At 39.4% G+C, this 14942-nt stretch overlaps 1 long non-coding RNA gene across 1 annotated transcript; it reads left to right on the top strand.

The window, feature by feature from the left end:
- The first annotated feature begins 3102 nt into the window (after window positions 1-3102).
- On the top strand, window positions 3103-13408 carry LOC143517706 (uncharacterized). Its single transcript, XR_013132023.1, has 3 exons — window positions 3103-3222; window positions 3534-3603; window positions 13071-13408. It is a non-coding gene; the product is annotated as an uncharacterized LOC143517706 (long non-coding RNA).
- Window positions 13409-14942: the final 1534 nt, after the last annotated feature.

Genomic DNA, 14942 nt, shown 5'->3' with positions numbered 1-14942 from the left:
CACTCATTGTGTAGACAGTATGTTGCCAAAAATGCACACATTTGAAAAAAAAGTCCAAATGAAGCGGATTACAGTAAAAATGAACTCAGAAAACAACAGATGTTACTGTAAAATGTCTGTTTGCTGGGAGAGAGTAAAATATTACATGTAGTACTGTTTCTGTATTGCCATCAAACGTTTTTGCCATGTTTTTTTACAGTGGTTGTGCAGTGATTGACTATGTTTATCTCGAATATAGAATCTGTGCTAGTGTTTGAAAGAATGATTGGATACTGAACCAGGTTTGCTGTGTTGTAACAAAGTTGGTGTATAAAGAGAAAACTTTGCATTGTGAAATGCAGAGTTGTTATTTAGTTAAGAAAATGTGCTTATGAACACAATGTTAACTATTTGGCTATTTGTGTGAGGTCAATGTGTTAGCATGTTAGCAGTCGTCAAAAACTGTAATATGATACAAGTCAATTTGTTGACACATTATAAATAGATATTGGATACGGGAAACACCAGTTATGCAGCAAAGAAACTACAACCTGAATATCAACAAGTTGCACAAGATTTAACTTGCTGTAGAAACAGGTACATAGGGAAAGCACCTGAATGTTACCTAAAAAAAGAGAGATTAAGAGTGAGAAAGAGAGAAAGAGACAGAGAGGAGACAGAGAGAGGTGGTCCATAGGGACTGTGTGTGTGTGTGTGTGTGGGTGTGTGTGTGTATGCACTGTAAGAAAAAGCATCGTTTCGTTCATCTGGTGTGAGATTTTGAGTTACTTAAACAAAGAAATGTGGATTACTTAGCAAGCAAAAACATGTCAGGCCAACAGATTTCTGATATTGTGCCTACACAATTCTTTGAATTACCAGAAAAATCAATTTGCTGTTACACAATTTGTCTGAGGTCATTAGGCTTTGTGCCCATGTGCACAAAGGCACAATGAGGAACGTGGGGTTTCTCAGCCTGCACACCAGGGGCTTTGCACAGTGCTCTACATACAGTTTCAGAAAGGTGGCCTTCTCCACTGGAATTTGTTTTGAGAATTGAGCATCTGAAGGTCTTTTGTTTTGGATTAGTGAGATTTGAGAGTATTCATTAAGGATTTTATTACATTTACATACTGAATGTGTAATGTGGAGTGATAGTCAGGATATGTGTTGTAGCGTCTGTCCACTGGGGGACGGCGCTACTTCCCATGAGCCCCTGCGGCTCTGGTATTATTCACCGTTAATGTGATGCTGTGCATGTATTGATTGATGGTGTACTTAATTATGTGCGTTACCTGGTTTAGGTCTCCCTTCATCTGTTTATGTAGTTGTACTGTGTGAATTATTTCATGCCATGTTTGTGTAGTGTTGTCATGCTATTGCCCTTCCCTCATGTTTCGTATCTAAATTAAGTCTGTTTTGCGTGATCACGGCTTCTTGTGTGATTATGCTGCTGAGGCAATTTAAATAAAAGATCCTTGTTGCGTTGTAATGGATCGGTTTGCTGCTTCTCCTTCCTACACCACGTATGTTGGTTCTATGTCAGTTACTGGTTGGAATAAAATAATGTAAGTTTGTATACCATGTGCTAAATATGTAGTACAGTTTGTGAATGATGTGGTCATTTAGGATTGGTTTTGGCAAGTAGAACTGCCAGTCAGTAAGTTAAGTTAGCTAAACAATAGAAGTTTAGTAAGGGCAACAGAAAAATACTAATGCATAATGTTGCCTTAAAATGTTGAGTTCTTTCAACTTAGCATTTTTTGTTCTGCAAATAGATTTTTTTTTGTCTTGTGAACTCAAAAACAGTAATTTTCTGAACAGGAATTTTGTAGTTATCTTAACAAAGTTATTACAGTTTTTCTCAGTCGATTCGGTTCATTTCTCAGATCAGAATTGAAATTCTCAAAACTGTTCATTCAGTCTCCACATCTCCTTGTCACTTGTGCACATCATTATTGCATTTCTCCTTGTGTTTAACATTTTGCAAATGCTTTTGTACATATTGCAAATGGACATGGACAGTTGTCTGTTGTTTTTTACATTATCAGTTGCTTATGACGTGTTTAACAAAATGTCTTGTACGGATTGTCTGTTGCATTGTCTTACCCTCCCAAACACTGTCTTTGGGTCATCGCCTAGGTCATTATATGGACAAGTGCTGAACATGTTGTCATAATCTCTAAGGCATCATTTTATATTTATTTATTTAGTTAATTTTTTTGTTACATTTTGGTAATTTATCCTAATTTGATTAAATTGTTTACAAGTGAACATTCAGTTACAGTAAGAAAGGGAATTGATGAAGGCTTAGATCAACCAATGGTCTCAACCATAGGTTAGAGGTGCATCTCATGAACCTTTACCATAATTGGCAAACATTTATAGACGCTAAACACGGCAGTATCACAAAGTCTCATAATGGAAAGACAAGGCCATGTATAGGGTGAACAGCCAATAGGAGAAGTAAGACTGTGTGGTGTAGAGGGGTAAGACTGTGTGGTGTAAGCCTGAGGGGACAAAACAGTGAAATACAGTAAGGGCAACAATTGTGGACCATGTTTTACATGTAAGTCATGGTCTCACAATGGCTGAAGCTGGTTGCTGGGTGCAGCCGAATATTGGAAGAACAACTGTGACTTCAATCGTTCAAACATTTCATAATGAAAACATGTATGTAATTCAGAAATGTGCTCTCTGCTGTAATGCTGCACATTGACATACTTTCTGACATGTTATTCATTTTTTTTTTGCATTTTTGCATGTGACATTATTGGCATTTATTGTTATGAATACAAACAAGCTATAAAATAAGTGTGTTTTGCTGGTGTGCACGTCTGAATGTTCATTAGAAAGATTTCCTTACTGAAACATGCTATGAATGACCCTGCATTCCTGCTCTCTTGCTGTTTTATCTTTGATATTTATTTCTTATGGTAAAAGGAAGTAAACTGGTGAAGTGATGACAGGCCTAAAGAATCCAGAGAAGAACTGGTTTGGAACTCAGTTTAAAATGCCCCTTTTGTTCAGTCCTCTGACACGTGCACAGATACATCAGCTCAGGTATAAATGTGGCACAGGACACCTCAATCAGTGCATGAACAGTAGCAGCACAACAACACACAAACACCACTGCTGAAGAGAGAGAAAGAGAGAGAGAGAGAGAAATTTGAATTTGAGAGAGAGGGAGAGAGAGAGGGAGAGAGAGAGAGATACCCTGAGGATTCTGCAGACGTTTCTCTGGTAAGCACCACTCATATTTACTCATCTTTCATATTGGAGCTTAATAATCATACTGCACTTTCCCATAGATTATATAAATACTCAAATAATTTGTAATAATTAATCAAATTATTAATTAGTCTCAGCATATTTGTTGTGACTAATTATAATTTTTTGTAATTACTGTTGCAGAAAGTTGTCAGCAACTTCATTAGATAATTAAGTAGATATATCTCTTGTGCTTTATTAAGTTGCATAACCATTTAAAATATTATAATTATTTTATGTATTACCAGATATGGGTTGAATTGCATCCCTAATCTTGCTCACAGGTTTGGGAGTAGATCATCACAATGAAGTCTCGAATCCTACTGTTCACAGCACTTCTGCTGATAATAAATGGTAAGTTCTTATGAGACTATTTATAGTATTTGAAACAATAAAGGGAAAAAATGTGATTTAACATTCAACTTTTCTAAATAATGCTGGGATTTTGGTTTATTGAAAATGCCAAAGACATATGAGAATTTTTGCTAATTTAGTCTGATAACTTGTCTCATTTATTGCTATTAATAATCATGCTATTTGAAATCCTTTGACAAATGATAGTGTAATGCAAACCTTTTAAGTGCAAATGGTTTACTTCATAACATTTCACATGTTACTTGAAAGGAGTTTGTCAGAACTAGTCAAATCTTTTGGTAATACATTTGAGAAAACACAAATCACGTGTTAACCCGGCAGACAATTGCTGTTGCAAGACATTTGTCACAGAACCAACAAGGCCACGGAAAAAATGAGATACAACTGTCTAAAAGCAAAATTATGTGAAGTAGACCAATTCTACTCATTGTATTCCAGAGACCAGATGTAGCTACACCTTAGAACCCATAGATGCATACTAAAGTTTGCAGTCCTGTGTGGCTCTGCAGGTCAATCTCATAAATCCTTTACCAGTTCTCTGCATATTTACCGAAATGTGACCCCAATCAAATCATGAAATTTGAGTCCACTGCTTCTGGTGTTGTTAGAACCACTGAGTAGAACCAGTGAGACTCAGCAGAGACAACATACAACCCCAATTCCAATAGAGTTGGGACATTGTGTAAAACAAATACATACAGAATATTAAGATTTGCAATGCCTTTTCAACCTACGTTCAATACACGATTAAAAAATATTTAATGTTCACCTAAACTTCATTGTTTGAATTTGATGCCTGATTTGATGCCTGCAGGGGCCTGTTTACCACTGTTTTACATCACCTTCCCTTTTAACATCACTTAATAAGCATTTGGGAACTTAGGACAGTAATCATTGAAGCTCTGTAGGTGCTCCATTTAACTTCAGTCACTGGGAGACAGGTCTGGACAGGGAGACAGGTCTAGACTGGGAGACAGTCTAGTCTCCACACTTTTATTAGGAAGCCACACTGTAACATATGCAAAATGTGGATTGGCATTGTCTTGCTGAAATAAGCAGGGATGTCCCTGAAGAAGACCTTACTTGGATAGCAGCACAAGTTGCTCCAAAACGTGTATATACTTTTCAGCATTAATGGTGCCTTTACAAATGTGCAAGTTACTCATGCCATGGACACCAATACACTCCTATACCATCATCAGAGATTCTGGCTTTTGAACATTGTAGATGGAGCGATGAACTGTGTTCACCGTCAGTGGTTTTCTGAAGTGTGTCTGAGCCCATATGTTAATATCCATTACAGAATAACATGGATTTTTTTTTTGGCCCACCTCCACCCCCCCATCTTTGGTGGACAACTTACTTTTTATGTACAGATCAAATGAAAACAATTCTGTATAATACAGTACAATAGTGATAATAATTGGAGTTAAGTGGACAACAAGAAGATAGGAGAAGATGGAAAAGAGGAGGAGAGAAAAGGATGGGAGAGAAAGTTAAAAGGGAAGAGACAGAAGGGCAGAAAAAACCCTAGCTCAAATGACCACTGCAATGGTTCACCAATTGCTGCTACTAAAAGAAGAGCAGAAAGTGTACCTAAGACGTACCTAAAACAATAGTGGTTTTTACATCCATCTGGCATTTTTGCACGTTGAGGTTTTGAAATTTTTTTTTCTTTTTCTTTTCTATACATGGATAAGTTAAATTCAATTTTTGCTCTCTCCAGAACTGTTTTTGTATGTATTTGCCATCTTTACATTGCGATCATGTACAGAACCACATGACTTGATGCATGATACGTCATCGTTTATGCGAAAAACCCTTTTCCATCCAGTTTTGCCGAATTTTGGCAATGCGATAGTCTAACTTTTCCACCTCCTCTTAGCGTAAAAATCTTTTAGCGATATTTGGGGCTTTTTTCAAATTTTAGACTTTTTCCATCCAGCTTTTTTCATGCGCATTTTGAAAATGCGCAAAAACTTGGTGGATGGAAAACCCTCTGATGCATTTTGGAAACAGGAGATGAGCCCCTGGTCTAATGCACCCTCTGTATTAAGAAACCCCTATCTCAAAAACTGACTTTTAGTCATTACTTGGGTAGCACGCATATGAGCCATTTTAATATAGATTAATCTAGATTAATCTAGATTAATTTCAAGATTTCAGTGAGATTAATTTAGATTAAAAAAATTAATCTATGCCCACCCCTAGTTTTTACCAAATAGTTCTACTTTGGTTTCATCTGACCATATCTGACTGCAAGATCTGAGTCCCTGGCGTCGTAGTGTGTTGCTGATGGTAGCCTTTGTAACGTTGGTCCCAGCTTTCTGCAGGTCATTCACTAGATCCCCCCTTGTGGTTCTGGGATTTTTCCTCACCGTTCTTGTGATCATTTTGACCCCACGGGCTGAGATCTTGCGTGGAGCCCCAGATCGAGGGAGATTAGTAGTGGTCTTGTAGGTCTTCCATTTTCTGATTATTGCTCCCACAGTAGATTACTTCACACCAAGCTGCTTGCCTATTGCAGATTCAGTCTTCCCAGCCTGGTGCAGGTCTACAATTCGGTTTCTGGTGTCCTCCGACAGCTCTTTCGTCTTCACCATAGTGGAGTTTGGAGTGTGACTGTTTGAGGTTGTGGGCAGGTATCTTTTATACTGTTAACAACTTCAAATAGGTGCCATTAATACAGGTAATGAGTCGGGGAAAGAGGAGCCTCTTAAAAAAGAAGTTACAGGTCTGTGACAGCCAGAAATCTTGCTTGTTTGTAGGTGACCAAATAATTATTTTCCACCATTATTTGCAAATAAATTCTTTAAAAGTCAGACAAAATGATTTTCTCAATTTTTTTTCACATTTTGTCTCTCATAGTTGATGTCTACCTATGATGTCAATTACAGGCCTCTCTCATCTTTTTAAGTGGGAGAACTTGCACAATTGGTGACTGACTAAATACTTATTTTCCCCACTGTATATAGACCCTCACTAGGGTTGCAGCGGTAACCGGTTTCACGGTATATCATGGTATTAAAATGCACGGTTATCATACCGTGTGCGTTTGCTTATTACTGTTAAAAGGCAAGCTAGCGGAGAAAGTGACCCGCGCATGCGCAACTCCGCTCCGGTTCAGCTACTCAGCACACAGCGGTGAGAATGGCAGAAAGTGCATCAGACTTAACAAATTTTTTAACAAAAAAAAAGCTAAACTAAAGTCAGCGGCAAAAATGACGTAATCGCGGTGGCTCCGCCCATGCGCGAGGGTCTCACGCGCTGTCGATTAGCGAGGTCGTGCACCTCTCGAATTTTGTAACTTTGTGCGCGCCGCGCCTCAGCGCAATGAACAAAGTCATATTTGCAGGGTTCATACACCTTTATAAGGTGGAATTAAAGCACTTGTACGTCACTTTAAAGGTCCGTTTCAATATTTCCCAGCACTTAATAATAACTTAATAAAGTTTTCATCACATTATTTAATGGTTGTTTATTTTCAAAACGCCCAATCTTAACGTCTTCACGTTCTCTCATGTTTCATCCTGGAATTACAAGCGGCTCGTATTTGTTAACGTAATACAAAAGAACTGTGCGGAGTCGCGCGCTACGGTCACTAGTGAAAAGAATAAACCTAGCTTTTTATGGTCCTTGCTTTCACTGGATGTGAAAGACGCCATTAATTTACATGCGTTCATTTTCATATTCTAACGTGCCTGTTTTTCATATGTTAAAACCAGACTCAGTGTGAAAGCCTTAAAACAGAAATCTCTATTGTGAGGGTCATGTCAGAAATAAATCCTCTTTCTGCAGTATCTGGTTATATTCTAACTTGGCAGTACAACAGACGTTTACAACAGTTGTTGATCAGACACTGACCCAGGCTGAGTTTATCAGATATTAAATAATTTAAACTTAACACTGGGCAGAATTTTGCCACGAAAACAGTCGCGTGGAAAATCAGCCTCCGAGTAGCCCACTTCCCCGCTGTGAAGAGATTAGTGCCCTTTGTCTTGCTAATGACATGGTGCGCGTTTGAAGCGCAGACCCCCGCTCTTCTTTCCAAGGAAATACAGCCTGGCCAGCTCCTGTATATCACAGCTCCAAAAAGCAATTCAAAAGTTACAATCTATCTTTCTTTATAGTGCGAAGGTAATTATTCCTATGCAGAATAGGAATGAATCCTTTGGTTTGAATCGCGCTAAACAATCTAACTGAAATAAATCCTCGCGTTGTTTTTGTATTAGGCGTACGTGCTGTGCGATTTTCTCAAGGCAAACCAGACACAGACTATCCAGTTTTATATGTTTCATTCGCATTTTATGCTTACTTCATCGCACTAAAGAATAAACTACAATAATGTGCATGTAGTAGGCATACGTGTTGTGCGATTTTGTATGTGTTTCATACGTATTTTATGCTTACAATAAAGAATAAACAATGTGTTTGCGGTACGTGTAGTGCGATGTAAAATTCACAGAATCGTGCAGAGTAAACAAATATACATTTTGAATCCACTACAAACTTGTAAGATACCAGTCAATCTGTGTACCTATATTTTTTGTAATGTAAAATAGTTGCACATCGTGTTAGTTTGAGTATATGCGCGATTTACAGAAATAACGCCGGTAATAGAACCGCTGTTGTAAAACTTTTACACACACACACACACACACACACACGCAGTAATAACAACAATAAAGATATTCTTGCCTTAGCAATGACAGAGTAAAACAAATGTGTGATGCAGAACAATATTATTTTTATTAGAAAAATAGAAATCTCATTTGAAATACAGCCAAGTCCGCTATGAGCATCCCGCAATCTAACAGTTGCTACATATCCATGGCCCATCCTTTCTACATTTTTGACAGGTGTACTTGGCGCACACAGCACACCGCTCCGATTCCTGTTGCAGTGTATCTGCACCTGGCACTGCGTCGTCTTTCCAGGAGCAGGTGGAGGTCGTTGTTTTTTCGCCATTGTCTTTTCCTGTAAGAATCGATGCCGAAGTTCCTCAGCAAGAACACATAAAAAGTTTCTTCTGCTCTCCGTGGACCTCGTGCATGTTGTATACAAAACATGTGCGTTCATCGCTGCCAAGTCTAGCATGTTGTAGAACACTGCAACAGGCCACCTGCGTGTTCCTGCGCGGACCGTATACCCACGCACCTTCTGGTCCATGATATCCACACCGCACTGCAAAGAAGAAACATAAAAAGGTTATGTTACATTATAAACATTTTGTCTGACATAAAAATTCAATAATGTGACATTATTTATAATATACACATACCTTCATGCTGTTGTAATCCATGATCGTGTTTGGTTTCCTTTTGTGGCCTTCGGAGATCGTGACTTGTTTGTGCATTGTGCTGAGAATGCAGACTGCCTTGTTTTTTTTTGAAGCATACGCTGTCAGTAGGCACTTCTTGATTTGTACACGTGTGTGGAGAATTCCTCACGTCCCTTGGTGTTTTTTGCTGGAGGAGGAATTTCTCTTCTGATCTTGTTGATTGTCCCAAGCAGAGCTGTGTTGCGTGCAAGCAGTCTGTTGGCCAGAGACAGGGATGTGAAGTAGTTGTCGGTGGTGACGGTTCTGCCCTTGTCCAGATATGGTTCCATGAGTCTCATGACAACGTTCTCTGACAGTCTTTCTCCCTTGGGACGACTGGGGTCCTTTCCCAAATATGGAAGAGCATTACACATATACTTGGTCTTCAAATCAGCAGCAATCCAAAACTTTATGCCAAACTTGTCAGGTTTTGTAGCGATGTATTGCAGGAAAGGACAGCGGACCTTGGTTGGAAAAAGCTGCTCATCAACGGTGATGTGTTGTCCTGGCGTGTAACACAGAGTGCAGTTACGTACAAAACATTGCCAGATGTCCGAGATTGCAGCAAATCTGTCACTCTTTACACGTTCCGCACGGGTGTCCTCGTCATCGAAGCGCAAGTACCGCATGATTTCTTTGTAGCGGTCACGCGACATCGTGTCCTTGATTGCGGGCACAGCGTAATTCTTAGACCAACAATCGGCAATGGCTCCAACCGGACAGAGTATTGCCCGCAGAAAAAGCACTGCGATGAAAGCCATCAACTCGCTGACAGACAGGTTCCAGCTCTGATCTGCTCTGTGGGCTTCATGGACCGTGCAGTGTGTGATTGTCCTCAGCATCTCTATGTCGATCAAACACAGAAAGCTCTGCAAGCTGCTTGTGATTCTGCGCTGTAGAAGTAAAATAAAAATCACATTACTTATATGTTTTAAAAAAATAGGAAATATAAAATAATACATCTTTACATCATACATAAAAATATTTATAAAATATAACAAAGAGGACATATCATTACTTACAAGTAAAAAAAAGAGGAAATATAATAACTATATTTATAAAATATAATAAGGAGGAAATATAACTGGCCAAATTCAGTTCAATGCTTTTTCCTATGCACATCCGTGATAACATTACTTACATGTAAAAAAAGAGGAAATATAATATAAATATATTTATAAAATACACGTCCTATACACGTCTAGAAAAAGAGAAAATATAGCTGGCAAAATTCACCACTACTTTTCTTGTATACATCTATGAAAAGTTTTTATGTTACCTTGGCATGCTCTGTAGGTCCTGCGGTCTCACTGAACGTAAAAGTGGTGCTGGCGTGTCCACGAATGCGAACAACATCTGTTTTTTCCCCAAGCGGTTCCATCTTTTGCGTTTATGTTATGTTCAGGCCTACTGACATCCTTAGCAACAGAACGCTTCTTTTGTGGAGGGCTACGGTTTTCTTCATCCGATTGTCCACTTGTATCTGCGCCAGATGAAACTGCCAGATCGGAGTCTTCAGCAGTAACAGAATGTTCCTCTCCTCCATCGGATTCATAGTCATCCATTTCGTTCAGAAGAGCCAAAGCTTGCAAAGCAGTGTAAGTCCTCTTGTGTGCTATCGTAGTGTCCGTGTCTTCCTCGCTGAACAGGAAAAATATATGAAATGATTCATTCCTGTGTTTGTGTGTCCATTTTTAACCCAGCTGGGAGAAGACCACACCCCACCCATCTTCAACAAGTGTAAATTGTGGACCTTCACGTTGGCTGATGCAAAGGCACTAATGACATGCATATCGATACCCGCTAATCACACGCTAACCGATACTACCGCATTTCCATTTCTTTATATCAGATGGATGAATAGAAGTATGAATGGTTGAATAGTCAGTCAGTCTCTAATCAAATTTAATTGTTCTATACTAATTAGGTAAAAAAAAACAAAATAGATATGGTTAGAATTCTTATATAAGTAGTAGTGCTGTTTTATAAAAGCAGAATAACATAAATAACATATACAATGACTACATTTGATTTTCTCTAAATACAGATAGAATATATAATTTTTATGATATTTCTGAGATTAATTTAGAACAAATAACTTCTAAATTTTAAGTTTGTAGCGAGGTGGATTCAAAATGTATATTTGTTTTCTCTGCAGCAAGATTCTGTGAATTCTGTGAATTTGCCATCGCACTACATGGACCGCAAACGCATTGTTTATTCTTTAGTGCGATGAAGTAAGCATGAAATGCGTATGAAACGTATAAAATGGGCTAGTCAGTGTCTGGTTTGCCTTGTGAAAATCGCACAGCACGTACGCCTACTTCAAATAAACGTTTATTCTTTAGTGCGGGGATTTATTTCAGCTAGATTGTTTAGCGCGATTCAAACCAAAGGATTCATTCATATTCAGCATAGGAATAATTACCTTCGCGCTATAAAGAAAGATAGATTCATGGTAGTAATTTTGAATTGCTTCTTGAAGCTGTGATATACAGATGAGCTGGTTTTCTGTGGAAAGGAGAGCGGGGGTCAGCGCGGTTTGCCTGCGAAACTCCTCGTACTTTTAGCCATATTAGTGTTTGACCTGCTGCCTCAGTGCTCCGCATTTGCATAATAAAAGGAAGGATAATTGCTGGCAAGAAGGAGGGGTGATGTCCTGGAGATCCTGAAATTTCAGTCTTGCCATAATTGTACTGAAATCCATGATTTAGGTTTCTCTAATTTTGCAGTATTTATATAAACATGTTTACAGCTTATTTTTTTAAAGGAGACATTTTGTATACAATAGTTGCAGGTTTCTACAATAAATAGTTAATTGAACAAAAAAACTTGTTGTAATTTCTTTAAGGGTCAGTGTATTTTTTAATAATATACAAACTAACTGTGATACCATGATAACCGTTATACCGCGGTATTTTCTGAGACGGTTATCATACCGTGAAAATCTCATACCGTTGCAACCCTAACCCTCACACATATATACACCTACATGCACATGTACATCCACACAAACATATACACTCCCACACACATTCACCCACACCCATATACACTCTTACGGATATATATACACCCACAAATGTACGTACACATTCACGCCAATATTTACACACACACCCATATATACATCCCCCCTCCCCCCCAACACATACACATTCACCCATCTATACAAAAAGAGACAACGCCAAATTCCAAAACATGCACTCATCCAAATTTACACACATTCTTTTTTGGTTTGTTTTTAATGCCGTGGCGCCTGAGGGGTTGAAGGACATGGACATTCGTTGTTGGGTTTTGGCCTTGCTGCTTACTTCTCCAATTTCTCTGAATCTTTTGATATTATGGACCGTAGATGATCAAATCTGCATAGATGATGGATTTCTTGCAATTGCACGTTGAAAAACATTTTAAAACTGTTGGACAATTTGCTCATGCACTTGATCATTGGGTGAGCCTTGTCACATTCTTGCTTGTGAACGACTGACCCTTTAGGGGATACGCCCTTTATACCCAATCATGACACTTACCTGTTTCCAATTAACCTGTTCACCTGTGGAATGTTACAAACAGGGGTTTTGGAGCATTCCTCAACTATCCCAGTCTTTGTTGCCCCTCTTCCAATTTCTTTGGAACATGTTTCAGGCATCAAATTCCAAATGAGTGAATATTTGAAAAAAAACGATAAAGTTTATTGTTTGAACATTAAACATTGTTCTGTGTAGTGTATTCGATTGGATATAATATAACACAGCGGACTCTCTACTGGGATCCACAGCCCCTTGGGGGACTGAATGGGGTGCAGGAAGGGGAAAGAGGACAGACCATAGTGACAGAGCACCATCCACCACTGGGCTTACAAGCACACACACATTCCTGCACAGACACTCAGTCAACTGCTTTTATTGAACAGAGAATCACAGACACACACTCAGGGAAAATTTGTCAGGGACTGCCAAATTTGAATTTGAGATTTCAAACTTAACCTCCATATAGGTTCAAAAGGATCTGCTAATAACCATATTCTGTTTTTTTAATGTTTTACAAAATGTCCAAATTTCATTTCAAATTTCATTCAAAAATTAAGTAAAGCATTTAAACTGTGAATATATTATTTCCATGCCAGAAGCAACAACAATGCCTACCACTCTAATGGTTGAAACAACTACCACTACCACTCCAGAAACAACTACCATCCTAGATACAACTACCACTCCAGACACAACTACCACTACCACTCCAGAAACTACTACCACTCCAGAAACTACTACCACTACCACTCCAGAAACCACTACCATCCCAGATACAACTACCATTCCAGAAACAACTACCACTACCACTCCAGAAACAACTACCATCCCAGATACAACTACCACTCCAGACACAACTACCACTACCACTCCAGAAACTACTACCACTCCAGAAACAACTACCACTACCACTCCAGAAACAACTACCATCCCAGATACAACTACCACTCCAGACACAACTACCACTACCACTCCAAAAACTACTACCACTCCAGAAACTACTACCACTACCACTCCAGAAACAACTACCATCCCAGATACAACTACCATTCCAGAAACAACTACCACTACCACTCCAGAAAATACTACCATCCCAGATACAACTACCACTCCAGAAACAACTACCACTACCACTCCAGAAACAACTACCACTCCAGACACAACTACCACTCCAGAAACTACTACCACACCAAAAACTACTACCACTACCACTCCAGAAACTACTACCACTACCACTCCAGAAACAACTACCACTCCAGAAACAACTGCTTCTCCACCACTACAGCCCAGTGCCACATGCTCTACTTCAGGGGACCCCCACTACACCTCTTTTGATGGGCGCAATTTTGACTTCCAGGGCACTTGTCAATACATTCTGGCAACCATATGCAATGATACTCAAGGACTACCGTATTTCCAGGTCTCAGCAAGAAATGAAGCATGGAAAGGACTCCCAGTTTCCATACCTGTTGATGTTTATGTCAATGTCTCAGGATACATGATACACATGTCACATAACATGAATGGTGCTGTCAAGGTAAGGATGAATTATAGGTAGCAGCTTGAACTATTTTACCTTAAACAAAATATAAGAAATTGCCAAAGGGGGACATTTTTAAAAAAGCAGTTATGTGGTGACAGCCCTGTTATACACGGGGGAATGTTTTAAAGACAAGATTGATTTTTGTCTTCATCAGGTTGATGATGAGACCAGGAACCTTCCTATCCTGCTCGACTCTGGCCGAGTGTCCATTTACTCCAGTGGAATGAACACTTTAATTACGACTGACTTTGGCCTTAGTGTGAGTTACGATGGCTCTTGGGTGGTGCGGATCACTGTCCCACAAAATTACAGTGGAACCACGTGTGGTCTGTGTGGTAACTACAACGGTCAGACGAGTGACGACTTCCTCACACGCTCAGGTGCACTGGTGACTTCAGCTTCCCAGTTTGGAGCCAGCTGGAGAGTCGAGAATGACACAGTGTGCAGTGATGGGTGTGGAGACTCATGTCCATCATGCCCAGACCAAACTAGGGCACAAACTAAGTGTGAGATCATCAGGGACAGACAGGGTCCCTTCAGCTTCTGCCAAGCCTACGTGGACCCTCAATCCTACTTCAATGACTGCGTATTTGATGTTTGCCTGACTGAGTACAGTAACGATGTACTGTGCCGTTCCATCCAGACCTATGTCAGTGCCTGCCATTCTGCCAATGCAACGGTCTATCCCTGGAGACAGAACTCCACCTGCCGTAAGTCATTTGAAACAAACCCATTTCAAATGGTCTGTTGTCCTCACAGTATGGGAGAGGTTATACTCATGTACTTGAAATACATCTACTATTGCTCAGTAGAGAGATTTAGTACATTGCACATCCTAATTCTTTGTCTTACTTTGTCAGGCATAGATTGTCCTGTGAACAGTCACTATGAGCTGTGTGACACAGATTGTGGGCACACCTGTACC

This window comes from Brachyhypopomus gauderio, chromosome 6, assembly GCF_052324685.1.
Source record: "Brachyhypopomus gauderio isolate BG-103 chromosome 6, BGAUD_0.2, whole genome shotgun sequence".
NCBI classification, from domain to species: Eukaryota; Metazoa; Chordata; class Actinopteri; order Gymnotiformes; family Hypopomidae; genus Brachyhypopomus; species Brachyhypopomus gauderio.
This window is presented reverse-complemented; position numbering and strand designations above follow the sequence as displayed.